This window comes from Adiantum capillus-veneris, chromosome 21 (genome assembly GCF_014529385.1).
Source record: "Adiantum capillus-veneris isolate H3 chromosome 21, ASM1452938v2, whole genome shotgun sequence".
NCBI classification, from domain to species: Eukaryota; Viridiplantae; Streptophyta; class Polypodiopsida; order Polypodiales; family Pteridaceae; genus Adiantum; species Adiantum capillus-veneris.
The window spans coordinates 75,554,621-75,569,141 of NC_140951.1; the positions used below are offsets into that span (position 1 = coordinate 75,554,621).

At 38.6% G+C, this 14,521-nt stretch overlaps 1 pseudogene; it reads left to right on the forward strand.

The window, feature by feature from the left end:
- Positions 1-3,632: 3,632 nt before the first annotated feature.
- LOC147431167 (uncharacterized) lies at positions 3,633-4,754 on the forward strand (annotated as a pseudogene).
- The last annotated feature ends 9,767 nt before the right edge of the window (positions 4,755-14,521 follow it).

Consider the following 14,521-nt stretch of genomic DNA (forward strand, 5'->3'; position numbering starts at 1 on the left):
GAGAGAGAGAGAGAGAGAAACTTTGGTCCCCATAAACGAACAATTCCTTCCCCATGTCGGGACATATCAAATCTGTCAAAGATGCTAATGGCTTTGTGTTAAAGATGCTAATGTTTTGATTGTAAAGATGCTAATATTCTAAATCCGTACTATTCTTTTCATTATTCTTTGGTTGCTAGTTCAAAATGTCTCTTCAAAATGACTTGTCCACTGGGCTTCAAAATGATGGAGAACGAGCTTTCTTTTTACGAACATTTTCTCGTGCGCTACGAGAAGATCTAGCATCACAATATTACCAAGATTTTGGCAACGCTTGAAGATAAAAGTGTTATGGCTAGAAATAAGATATAACTTATTTTCTAACGGGAAAAAAGTTTGGAATATACAAAAGATTTTTCTTGACTATTTGGTTGATTGGGATGGAAATTTAAACTTAGTGTTGGCAAAAGAAAAGTTAGGCCTAATCAAATATTACAAAGTGACCCACTATGGAGGTGGAAACATGCCTTTGTCATTGATGCACTATAGAATGAGTATGATAATCCGTCTCAGTCCGGAAAAACGACTTTGTACTTATGAAAAGCCTTGGTAGATTCAAAATAAGTTACATAGAAGAATGATTTTATGAGATCATTTACTTCTTGTGAAGTTAAAGTAATTTATGTATTTTCATGTTTGTTTATTTCTCAGAGCATTGAAGTGTTTAACTTTGTAATGGAGAGATAATTTGTGTTTGATGAATGGGCTAGTACCTCTTGGAAAGCCATAGTTTATTTCTCTTAGAGCATGTTGTGTTGTAGCTTAATGAATATTACAAACATCGCTCGTTATTTTTCTTTGACAGTTATGGAGAGAACACAGTTTTGGAAGTGTGATTGCAATTATCTTTGCAAGCATTCCAACAATGGCTGGTGCCTTGTAACCAAGCGTACCTTTTATCACCACAAACAACAAGATGTTCTAGGAAATATCCATCCTTCCATTAGCAAAAAACAAAAAATGGATTCAGAACAAAGACTAGATCTTGCCAATGACCTGAGTGATAGTAGAGCAATTAACCATCTAGCCGAACACATTGATGGACCCCATAATGCAACACCTACCCGAGCCATGGGACAAGGCAAGAAGCCCAACAATTCTCAAAGAAATACCCGGTGCACATGTAACATGTATTGTGCAGGTGGTAGACAAGTTCATGCATCAACCTATTATCGCCATCAAGCTTTGGCACATAACTTTGAAAGCTTCAAAAATAGTTTTGGTTTATCTTCTCCACTAGATTCAGAAGGAAACATGGAAGAGAATGATGAACATCAGGCTCAAGTCTCTGCGTTTGATGATGATGGCAATGACATCATTGATGAGCCAATGTCTATTAGTGAGAATGAAGAAAATCAATCTTCTCCTCTATACTTGGAGCTAGTTGAGAGGATACTAGAGCTCCAAAATTTATGGGATGAACATAAACTACCAATAGGTGTGCAAGATAGAATGCTTCGCATCCTATTTGGAGACTTTGGGGGGGCTAGAGTGATTAAAAATGCTTCCAAGAGAAGCATGGCTAGGCTATTAGTTCAACTTCCTCCTACATGGGAAGGTGACCTTGGAGGGATTCAAATTCCAGCTTGTTGGGATCAATTGCAAACCATGCTTAAAGGTCTTGGCATAGTTTCTTCCTTGCGCTATCGTATCTGCACAGGTAGTGATGTAGCCAAGCATCCACCCAAGCTTCTTCAACCAAGCAATGAGGACAACTTTACAGGAGAGGTTCTTAAGTGCATATGTGAAGGTGGATCATTATCATCGAGGCTTAAACGCGATTGCTTGGAATGCTGCGAGAAGTGTCCAGTTTGTGCCAAAGCAAGGAAATCAATGCTTTCCTTTGACTACATTCCCATCGGGCCTCAACTGAAGCTATTGACAAAGAGTAGCACTTATTGCCACGAGCTACTATGTTTATGGAGGCACAAAGAAAAATGGCTCAATGGAGATGCAATTAGCAACCAAAGAAGCATTGTTGATTTTTGGGATGGACAAAAATTCCAAGAAGTCAAGGACTTTTGGAATCCATCAACATCTTATGAGCTACCAGTTTTCTGCTCTAATCCTCTTTGCAAGAAGTCTTACACTACTTTTCCTACCAATAGACGTTATAAAGCTCTTCAAAATGTTGTGGGAGAACAGTACAACTTTGTCTGCATCGAATGTAAAGAGGACATTGTGTGTAAAAAGAGCCTACAAAAGGTACATAGAAGCATCACATTGTTTTTTTTTTTTAAAGATCTCATGATTTCAAACCAAACTTATTTTTTGGGTGGCCATGTGAATAGGGCGATCCTCGAAATGTAGCATTGTTGCTACATTGGGATGGATTTCAGACATCACAGACAACCCAAAAGAGTTGTGGGGTAGTGGAGGTCATGGTGTTGAATCCAGGAATCAAGTCTTCCATTGATATCTTGCCAGTTTTGTTTATCCCTCAAAGTTGCAAGAAAATTATGAAGGTTTCTGGTGAAGTTTTTGGGGCATTTTTGGAACCTTTGCTAGATGAGCTGGAAAGCCTATATCTAAATGGTGTGGAGGTGTTGTATGACTATCCCATAGAGAAGATCTTTGGTGCCAATCAACAAGGTCTTTCAAAGCTATGCACGCTACGCGCTATGGTTATGATGGTTACAGGCGACCATCCGGCACAGTGCAAAATAGGCCTCTTCAAGAATGGAGGACAAGAGTTTTGCAGGTGTGATAAACCTCAAGAAACTCTAGTACGACCTGGTATAGGATCAAAAGAGGGGCGATACGTCTATAATGAAAATCGCTGACAAGCTAGATATCCACCTTCAAAGAGGACCATTGAGGAGATGACAAAAGCTCTTGATGAGGCTAAACGGTGTTGCACAGACAAAGAAAAGGAACCATCATGGAAAGAAGCTGGTCTCTCAGGAGAGTCCATACTCTGGAGATTATATGATCTATATGGATTTGATCTCTTTCTAGATTTAGTCTACGACCCAATGCATATCTTATCATTGAATGTATTCAAGAAATATATCTCACATTTATTTGAAAGTGTTGAGGCTCCTTTGAAGAAAGAAATCGATGCTGCTATGTTGGTTGTTAAAAAGGCAGCACCTACCTCCATTCGATATGGACGTTGGCCTAACTCCCCAAGCATCTACTTTGCAAGTTTCAAGGCAGAGGAGAACCAAAAGTTCATCCAGTGGTGTCTACCATATGTTTTGAGAGTTGTTAGTGGCATTCCTCTTGAAATGCATGTTTTGGGATTTTTGCTGATTGACATTGCACACAGCTTCTACAACCATAGTAGAGATCATGGATGGTCTTTGAAAGACATAGAAGTTGTGAAGACATTGCTACAATCATGGAGAGTTCGAAATGAAGAAATCTTTGGTGTGAACTCATCAACTCTAGAACATGTAGCTGGTATGTATATCTTGATTTCCTAACAATAAGTTTGATATATTTGTTTAGGAGAATAATCTCTCGATAACTTGTTTATAGGTAATGGTGAGATGCTTGATGATGTCTTGCGCCATGGGTTGCATGACCGCTTTTGGTGTTACATATTTGAGCGTCTTGTAAAGGCATACAGCTCCATCAAAACAAATAACATGGAGGATGAAGCTTCATTTGCAAAGTTCTATTTGAGAAGGTTCTTCACAAGAGCTTTTCAGGCTATCCGTGGTGATAGTGACAATCTCTTACCTTCTGAAAGGTTTTTGAAGGACCTACATTGTGCATTGATTCTTTCTCAAAGCAGCTTGCTATTAGCAGATGCTCCATCACATATGGATGGGCTATTGGTTGTGTCTTTAATTGAAAAGGCTAAATCTATGTGGAGTGATCTATCAAAATATGGAAGCAATTCACCATGCACTAGAAATCTTCTTCTCAAGGGGATTGCAATATCAAAGAAGAGATGCACTTATAGAGATCCTACTAGTGCAGAGAAAACTTATCTAAAGAAGTTTTGGAACATTCCAGAGCAGTACTTCCAATGTTTGGAAGTAAAGACATACCAAAAGGTCCTCTTTAGAGGGGATATATTTAATGTGGGTGCCAATGTCATAGTGAAGGTGGATACCGATGATGCAACGGTGGAACACAGAGGTCACTGGAAGGCTTGTATAACATCCTTGTTCTCAACACAGTTTGATGGAAAGTGTATGCTTTTCTTTGGTGGACGGTATTACAAGCAATGCATTGTGGGAAACGGGGACTCAGAACAATTGTTAATAGATCTAGTTACTCAAATGAGTGTGCTTGAGAAGGCCCCTTTTCCTTTCACATGGGATTGTGTTCGGACCATCTACTCTATACTTCACAAATTTATTCCATTGCCAATACCAAGGAGGCAGAGGCTCATTGCTTATGAGGTGAAGGATTTGAGGTAGCGTGATAGCTTGTTAATGGAAGGAGGTTGTGGAAATGTTCCATTATGGGTGGAGGTCCATGATATAGTTCAAGTGTGCTTGAATAGCGAGAATGCAATACAGATTCAACATGCTGTTGTTAGAGAGACTGAATACGAAAGGAAAAGGGCAAAGCTTGCTTTATTGGAGCATGATGCATATCAACAAAACACTTATAAAGTTTGCAGAGAGGAGCATCAATGGAGAAGTTGGGATACATGTTCCATTCAACTTAAAGATTGAACAGTCACAAAACAAAGAAAGGTTATAAAGCCTGGACAGGTAGCTAGATGGATACCTATTGTTTAGCATTCTCCATAGACATATAATTGTGGTAGCCCCTTTTATTCAATCACTGCTAGTAATCTTGTGGAAATATTTTAGAAAGACTATTGCTTCATGGATGACAATTGTTGTATTCATTGTTATGGTGTTCTTTACATATCTTCTGTATAACTTCACTCATATGGTATGCAAGCATGGCTAGTACATTTGTGGAAGTAGCTTAGAATGCTAGTATACTTGTGGAAGTAGTTTAGAATGACTGTTATTTCATGGATGACAATTTTTGTATTCATTGTTATGCAAGTAGTATACCTATGGAAGTAGTTTAGAATGACTATTGCTTTATGGATGACAATTTCTAGCTTCATTGTTTCGATGTTCTTTGCATATCTTTCTTAGAACCTCATCATAGAGTATGCTAGAACTTTTGGGAGACCTGCTTTATGGATGGAGATTATTGTACTTGTTGTTAGTATGCAAGCATGGCTAGTATACTTGTAGAAGTAGTTTAAAATGCATATTATTTTATACATGACAATTGTTGTATTCATTGTCATAGTTTTCTTTACATGTCTTTCTAAAACATTACTCATAAAGTAATGACAAGTGTGTGTATAATTTTTGAGATAAACTTTGTTACTTAAATGTCTTGCTGCTCATGTGTGTGTTCAATGCTTTGTCTTTTCAGATATGAGTTATCCACAGTTCTTTGTGGAGAAACTACTGTCTTTCTCTAATGAAGAGGCCCTCAAATTTTTAGATTCTTGGAGGGGGTGTCATCTTGGAAATAAGAGAGTTGTTTCTTCTCCATCTAGAATCTCTATAGGTGTTGACACTACTAGCAACGAGAAATATGACCCAATCATATATGAACAGGTGTTTAGGCCTCCACCTCCTAAGCTTAGAGAACCCAATAAACTCTATGGTAGGGATTTCCTCTTAGAAGAGGGTAATAACCGACATAGAGTTCTTTATTCAAACTATGGGTTTGTTAGAGGATGGTTTGCCAAACACAAGCCATTTGGAGACCTTAGAAGAGAAAGAATACCGTGTTGGATGTAATAAGAAAAAATAAAGGTGAGCTTAAGCCTGTAATAGTAGCTGGACAAAATTATCATTGGAAAGAAGAGGACGTTTATACATGGGCCATCAAGTCTCTTGCGGCAAAACAAAAATGGAGAAAAAAGAAACCAAACAATGAATTATCTTCTAGCACCCCAATGGTATGTGTCATTTTGTAGGATTTTCTCTAAGTAATGAACTTCTATTATGTCAAAGTATAATCGAAATGTTTTCATGAGATTAGATAGAAAAAGAAAAAGATGATGATGATGATAACCAAGAATTTCATGAGAATGATGGAGGAGAAAGTGAACTACAAGGAGAAAGTGAGCTAGGAGAATATGGTTCACTCACAAAACTTGTGAGTAATCCTCTAAGGTATTGGAAATTTATATGAAAACTAATGATGAAGAAAGTAATGCTTTTGTTGTTATTGAATAGCTAAAGGATGCTTGTGCACAAGAAACCACTTGTATATCTATTGAAGAAGAAGAAGAGCAACCACAAGCTACTCATGTAAGCACTTCTATCTTAAAATAACAATAATATATGACCGATCATGATAAAATTTGTTATTATGTGTTTAGAGAGAGACGGAAGCAGACATTCTTAAGATGCCATGGGAAAATCATGATTTACAAAGTGATGCTTATGATGTATGTGTGGTTTACTCCTCTCTCTCTCTCTCTCTCTCTCTCACACACACACACACACACACACACACACACACACACACACACACACACACACACACACACACACACACACAAAGATATCAATTGAAATAATTGAGGTAAATTTAGCTAGTTTTGTGTGTATGTGTGTGTGAGATATCCAAATTCAATTGCTTAATGCACAGGCATATAGAAACTACATGCAAGATGAAGAGTTTGTCCAATGCTATCAAGAAAAGGATATGGAAGTAAACAATAAATTAAATGAGTGTGAAGACCATATCACAAAACTGGTACAATTCTAATTCATGTATTTTTTTCACTCTAAAACTTTTTGTTGATTGCACTCTTTTCTTGAATAATTTGTGAAGGGAAAAATCAATGGAAGGACACAAATTATAAGTGGTACAAACCAAGAACAGAAAAGAAAAAGCACACGAAAGCGCAAGGTACTATTTAAAGATGCTTCACATGGAATATTTATTTAATGAAATACTTACCCTACTTAATTTTAATGTTATAAAAAAGCTATGTTTTCCCACTTCTATAGGCTACTTCTAAGATTGAAGAGCTACTAAAGGAGAAAGATCAAGCTTCAAAGTTTTTGAAGCTAAAAAAGAAAAAGGTTTTTTTCTTCACAAGAATAAGATTCTTTAAATATTTTTGCATGTGGCTACAAAATAAAAGAGTGGACTTTAATTGTTTTAGGAGCAGAAATCTAATGGGGGATGTTCAATGAATCAAAATCAATGTGTGTTGGAATTTCAGGTATGCAATAAAAGCTAAAAACATTGCCTTACTTATGTTCACAAAAATAATACGTCACTTTTTAAACCATGTTATTTTGTTATGACAATTATGTAGGCACGAAATTTGTCCAGGGATGACAAAGAAACTATATTAATGAAGTGGCTAAATCTCAAGAAAGTACGAGACTTGTACCACTTGATCAAGCCAACGTATTTTGCTATGCAAAAATCAAATAGTTTCCTCAAGAAGAGAGCAAATGAGGATACTAATAAATCCACTATGTGTGAAGATTTAGTTACATGGCTTTTGTTAGAAGGCCTGATAATTTTTGATTTTGATAAAGTTGGCTCTTTATCCATGAAGGATATCATTGTAACAAATGACAAGTAGTTTTATAATCCAACCACATGATTTAAGAACTATAGCTTACACACGTTATGTAAGCTTTCATTTGTTATACTCATAGCTATCTTTATGAATTAAGCCTACTTTAGTCTCCTAATGTTGAAGTAATCTCTCCTAAATTGTTTGCTCATGGGAAAATTTTTAGATTAATTACTATTTTGTGTCTACATGTTCCTTAATAAATTATTAGGTGAACTATTAGGTTGTTTATAGAAAAGTTACTAGATGAACTACTAGTTTGCAAGCAACCGTTCTTATATATTACTAGATGACTTGTTAGGTCATAACAAAAATTGCTAATTGACTTACTGGTTTGAAAACATCGATATGTAAGGTCAAACTAGTAATTGAGTCAACTCCTACATTGAACTAGTGATCTTTTTACCATATTGAGACTTGAACTGCCATATGGCTATTCAACTCTCCATATAGTAACAAAATTATTATATGTAGCATCTAAGAGTTGTCTCTTACTAGATGTGTGTATTGAAACTAGTGACTCATCTAGCAATCATATATTTTTTACTATATGATAAGCTGTCCAAAGCCCCTTGTGATTTGCAAGGTCGTTAAAAAAAGGCATATCTTTGTGTGTTTAGGAGCCAAGGGGGTGAGAGGGAAAATAACGCAGGGCGTGCTGTAGGGTGTGTGTGTGTGTGTGTGTGTGTGTGTGTTTGTGTGCGCGGAGTCAAGGTGTCAAGAGGGAAAAAAAAGAAAACGCAGGTGCCGCGTCTGGCTGGAACCCAGGTCTGAAAAAGAGAGAGTTGTAGGGTGAAGAGGCAGCATGCGCTACAATCAGCCGAGAGTGTGTGTCTTGGTGTGGGGGAGTCAAGATGGCAAGAGTGGGGCGAGGACAGGAGAGAACCACTTGTAAAGAGGGAGAGGGACTCAACGTGCATGACAGCAGGTGAGAGAGAGTCCGAGCGTAGTGGTGGGTGTGGTTGGTGTGAGCAGGTAACGAGGGAGATGACTCTGGCAGTAGACGACTGAGAATAGAGAGCTATGTGTGAGTAGGGGAGAGAGAGTAGTCGCAGGTCGGTTGAGTGGTGCATCGAGGCGAGAGTAGCAAGAGGATGTGGTGGCTAGAAGCCGCTGCATGCGAACAAAGAGCCGGTAGGTGTGTGGAGGTAAGAGACCCGGGGCCGGGAGGGGGGGGGGAGGGGTGTGGTGGTTGAGATACGAGTGCCGCAAAGACACTGGAGTGGAAAGGTGGTAGGCAAGCCAGGCTGATGAGAGGTGTGCTATGTAGATGGTGCCAAACACTCCTTAGAGGAAGAGAAGGTCGATCTATGTTCACAATGACGTGATTACATCCGAGGCTGCAGTGATATTTGCGTCCATGGCGGCCCCTGCTCTCTCAACACCTTTCCAGCCTTAATATGTCTACCAAAGTCCACAACCTGTACGTGTCCCATTTCAAAGTCTTGGTGGTCAAGCTCAAATTGTGTAGATCATGCTGAAGTTTCAGGAAAAGATACTAGCCAAGCTAGGGTCGATGTGCTACATGTCGGGGATTATGTTCTCCTGCTCGCATGTGCACAACATCGAGAGGGAAGATAAAATAAGTATTGAAACTGTTCTGGCTGCCGTAATGGAGACGACGCAAGATGCTGCTCATACGCATTCCCTGCTGTGCGACCGAATTGTCTCCCAACAATCTTACTCTGCACAATATAGCAAGGCTTTCCTAAGAGAGCTCTCAAAATTAAATGTTATCTCCACTCTATGGATACAATTAAGATGTGATTAGCAAAGACATCATGCGATTAATGGAAATTTAAAGCAAATTGTTAATCATAATCATACTACTTAGAATCAAAGTTGCACTTGTCTTTGCATGCGTAGCCTTCATAATGTTGAAATTGATTGGAGCGTAGTCCTAGGCTTTGATACCACTTTTGCAGGTGGGACCATCATAATGACAACAGCACACCTATTACCTGCATACACACTCCTCTACACCGGGATACCATGCGGGTGCGCGCGCGCGCACACACACACACACACACACACACACACACACACACACACACACACACACACACACACACACAACTTTGACGAGCTTGAGTCCACCTTCCTTGTAATTTTAAAAAAAACGAGGAGTCGTCTCCTCTAGGTATAATGAGCCTTCATTTCTTTATTGATTATACGAGTGGAAGACATTTCCTTTACTCTCTCTTTGCTCCTCTTTGTGCTCGTACATGCACATACACATCCACACCTTCGCGGCATTCACGCACACACACCCGCTCTACTCGATTCTAGCTGAATTGCAAAACACACACACACATAAAGCACCTAGCTTAAATTGCACCCAACAAGAGATACATGGATGACCTATCACTAGCCAATCTTGCAATATAGTGAAGCACATGATAAGGTTTTAAAACATCTTAGCTAGCCCAAGTTGGCTCCATCTATCTTGATTCTTTTGAATAAAGAGGAGTTTTTTTTAATAAAACCCTCATCTCTCTCTCTTTCTCATAATTTATGAGGGCCTTTACCATTGCTAACCTTTGAGACCGTTGCTCCACAACACTGTAGCGTGTTTCAACCCTTCTCTACCTCGTCCACTCGTAGCCTGCGAGATTATTGTCTCTAGGCAACCCTCGGGGTTTATGTTTGTTCAATAGCCCCTCTAATACACACTCTACTATCCTGGCTTCAGCCTCGCGCTCACACTCGTGCACCTTGCTGGTGGCCTTGATTCTTCTTGACCCTGATGGTTTTCGGCGAGGAAATCGACCGCTGGCATCGTGTTGGCCTTGACTGCTTGTGGCATCATATGCTCTCTCTCTCTCTCTCTCTCTCACACACACACACACACACACACACCCACACATACTCTATATCTCTCTCTCTCTCTCTCTCTCTCTCTCTCTTACAACTAGGGTCGTAATTCTCAGTTACAGGATATTAGACATACTCTCTCCCCCTTGTTTAGCTCACATTGGTGCAATTCTCTCTCACAGTTTCTTCGCTCAGGATTTGCTTGCCCTTGCCATCTTGCTTCATGTCACAAGCTCTCGGCCTCTCTCATCGCTTGCACGCTCCTATTGAGGTGTTTGGGTCTGCGCTGGATAGTGGAAAAACCCTACGTTCCTATGGTGGTTAAGCGCCATCCTCTTGGCAAGCCAAACTCATCATACAAACACTCAGGTATCGATGCTTTCTCAGGTCTTAATACATATCGATTCTCAATATGTTCTCTCATGGCTTGCGATACACATTAGCACACAAACGTATACATGCACTTCGTGAATTTGACAAAGGTAGGCAATTGGAGCAATCACATCGGCTCAGTAAACAAATCAAGAATGCATATGGAAGCTGATGGAAGCACACACGGAACGTGATCTCATCACAACTTGACTTTGAAGAAAGCAGTCTACTATATCTGACTCTGATTTTCAAAGCAAAATGTCCATCAGGTAGGTGCACATGTACCTACTTAGAACAGGCTGTGCTAGTTCTCATGTATTCAAAATTATATGTTCATTTGGTGTTTTTTTCCTAAACCTATATATGAATTTTTAAATATTAGAATGAATTGACTGGAAGAGCATGATCTACATTCATAACATCTGCAGGTATGTATACGTTAGCATCTGGTTGGAACGCCTTAAACCTCCCGTGGAGGGTCTCGCGAGAGATGGCATATACTAATTGGGAAGTCGTTTAAAGCTTTTTTATATATTGTGATCATTATGATACACTATCTGGTGGCTCTGTATGAAGAAGGATGAGTTGGAAAAAAATATTGAAGTCTTCTGCTTAGAACAAAACATTGAAGTCTTCTCTTTTGTATGAAGAAAAAACATTGAAGTTATAAAAGTTCACACATTACATTGCAGGACAGAAAAGATGTGTGGACCTAGCCGTGTCTTGAGAAAGATAGCAATCTGGCTTTTTGTACAAACAGTTCATTTTGCAAAATAAATTGCATAAACTTATAAACTTAAATGCACTGAGAAATCTATGGTTTAATGACTTTTGCTTTCAAAATTTAAGAAGGAATTTGGGTATAAGCCATAAATGGTGAGCCGTAAACCTTCCGTGGAGGGTCTCATTGTGAGATGGCACCAACTAAATTTTTGAAAATTTGTTCGATTTACAAACAAAATGCTGTCCGATTTTGACTAGGCAAGTAATGTTAACCGTACATATTGAGAACTTGGTCTCTTTGATTCAAGCTGGAGTGACATAGTGACTCCTACTTAGAAAAGTATAGTGACCCTTATTAAAGTGACAATGATGGTTAAGTTGTATAGATGGTGGCAAAGACCAGTCGTAGATAGAATCTTTGGTAAATTTGATACTAATTATGATTTTTATATTAAACCCAATCCTCTTGTTGAGCGCCTCAAGAGAGGTCAAGTTCATAGAGCTTTGAGAAAGCTATTTCAAATTGCAGCAAATTGATGCATTAAATGGGCTAGATTCTCTTACACACTTAGTTTTTATTGAGATAATTGGTGGAAAGGGTATAGACATTGCATTCATATTCTGGCATGGTGATTGACATTACATAAGCTAAAAAATCATTGATACTGATGGGTTCGTGAGGACTATTGATTCTCATGCATGATTGAACATATATGATATGACGGGATGTTCAAAAGGAATTACTTGCAAAGTATATTAGTCTCTAATATGTTTTGAGGATGCTACCATATTTTTGAGCTAGTAACATGTGATATACTGCTGATTTTTGATACATGAGATATATGTTAGTTCTTGAAGCCGTAAACCCTCCGGTGGAGGCTCGTTGGCAGATGGCATAGACTGAGGTTTTTGAAATACTACTTCAATTACAAAGGAGGTGCTGTCTGATTTTTGCTAGGTGTTCTACATTGATAGATAACCCAGAAATACATAGATATTTGCATCATATATGGTAATCGACACTAGTGGTTTTTTGAGAGAGCTCGGTGAGTATTGGGATACACATGCATATACATTTAGATTTTATCTTACTTGAAATCTTAACTTAATAGTCAATCCTAAGGGTAAGCTGCAAACTAGGTCTACAGGTGTGACATGGATGACAACTAAATCCAGTGTTGACACCTGCAAAAAGCACAAACATAGCCAGTTCTAAGTGAATGTTTTTGTCTGGATGCAGATAACAACTGGATCCTTCTCCATGTAGATGTAGTGGAAGCTCATCCCAAAGGGTGGACACACAGAGATATAACATTAAGATATCAATTTGTAATGATCAAAGATCAAATTTGTGATCTAAATGACTGTATTATCCATCAGATATAGAATGTTGTATTGCTGTATATGAAATGTTAATTGAGTTTTATGTCATCTTGTTTTAAAATACTGTTATTTAATATATTATTTAATACAATTATCTAAGTATGGTTCAATTATGAGGGGATTTTCATACTTAAAAACACACACACACACACACACACACACACACACACACACACACACACACACACACACACACACACACACACACACACAGAGAGAGAGAGAGAGAGAGAGAGAGAGAGAGAGAGAGAGAGAGAGAGAGAGAGAGAGAGAGAGAGAGAGAGAGAGAGAGAGAGAGAGAGAGAGAGAGAGAGAGAGAGAGAGCATTGGGTACAATCATCCCCCCATGCCTAGAGTGAGCTGGCTTCCTCTGGGCATGTATTTATATTATTTCTAGAAAAAGGACAGCTCATAAATGAGACTATTTACATTCCACTTTGGGGATAAAGACTTTATTGAAATAACTATTATTGAATTATTTCATGTCCTGCTATCTGGTGTCAACCACCTGCCCATGACTCAGCTACAACTGACCTGCTACATCATGTACACATGATCATAAGTGTTAGTATCCAACTTCTCAGAATCCATTCCATAACACATGGTGTGCATTTTCTTGCTCCTATGGCCGCTATAAAGTAAATTGCTCAAAGCAAAATAAACTTGGACCATTTGGATTGATCACACTCATTGCGGTAAGAGTACTATACCTTAGCACCCTAGATCCCATTGTTTAGGGTTTATTCAAGAATGAGGGCTTGTTATTGCTAGACAAGTGACCATTGGACTATTTATTGATTGGTTTATTGGTTACCATCAACCTTATCTTTTTAAAAGCAACACAATGATGGGTGGGAATCTCTAAGTGAGCATGTTGTCCAAAAAAAGCTGACAGGGTTGACCTAGTTCCCTCCACCATAGAGGTGTCTGACGAACACATGACCTCCCAATGGGGAGCTTGACGCCCTAACCAATTGGTGTGTGCATTTCATTGCTCCCATTGTCATTTCATGTAAAATAAACTACCCTAGCGAAAAGTAAACTTGGATATAAAAATTAAACTTGGACCCATTGGACATATCACACCCATCTTAGTAATAGTGCCTCACTACAACACCCTAGATCCTACTATTTAGGGCTCATTCAAGAGCCCATGATATGAGGCTTTTTTGTTGTTAGACAAGTACTCATTGACTTATCTACTAACTAGTTTATTAGTTACTATCAATCTTATCTTTTTTGAAGCAACACATTGGTAGTACTTATTTAACCAAATCAAGGAATGCTTTGTCACAAAAAATTCCATTTTGGATTCTCATCGATTCTATGATCAAAGCTATTACTAGGGGCACAAATTTTATAGTTTTTTTCCATGTAATTGTCAAGCGAGTACCTTCCTCAAGCGTATACATGCACACAACACATTTGGAAAATAATAGGGTGGGATTCATAGATGGAAATCCAAAATGAGTATAATCTCAACCCCCAACCTCCGCAAAGTTTGGAAGTTGATTGCATAAAATTTTACTTGGATGTCCAATTTTGAGGGGATGTGGTGACATTAATTTCCTTTGAAGGGCCCTTTTGAGACCTCAATATTCCCTTAATGTTTGCATGATCACGATCCATGTACCCCAAAGA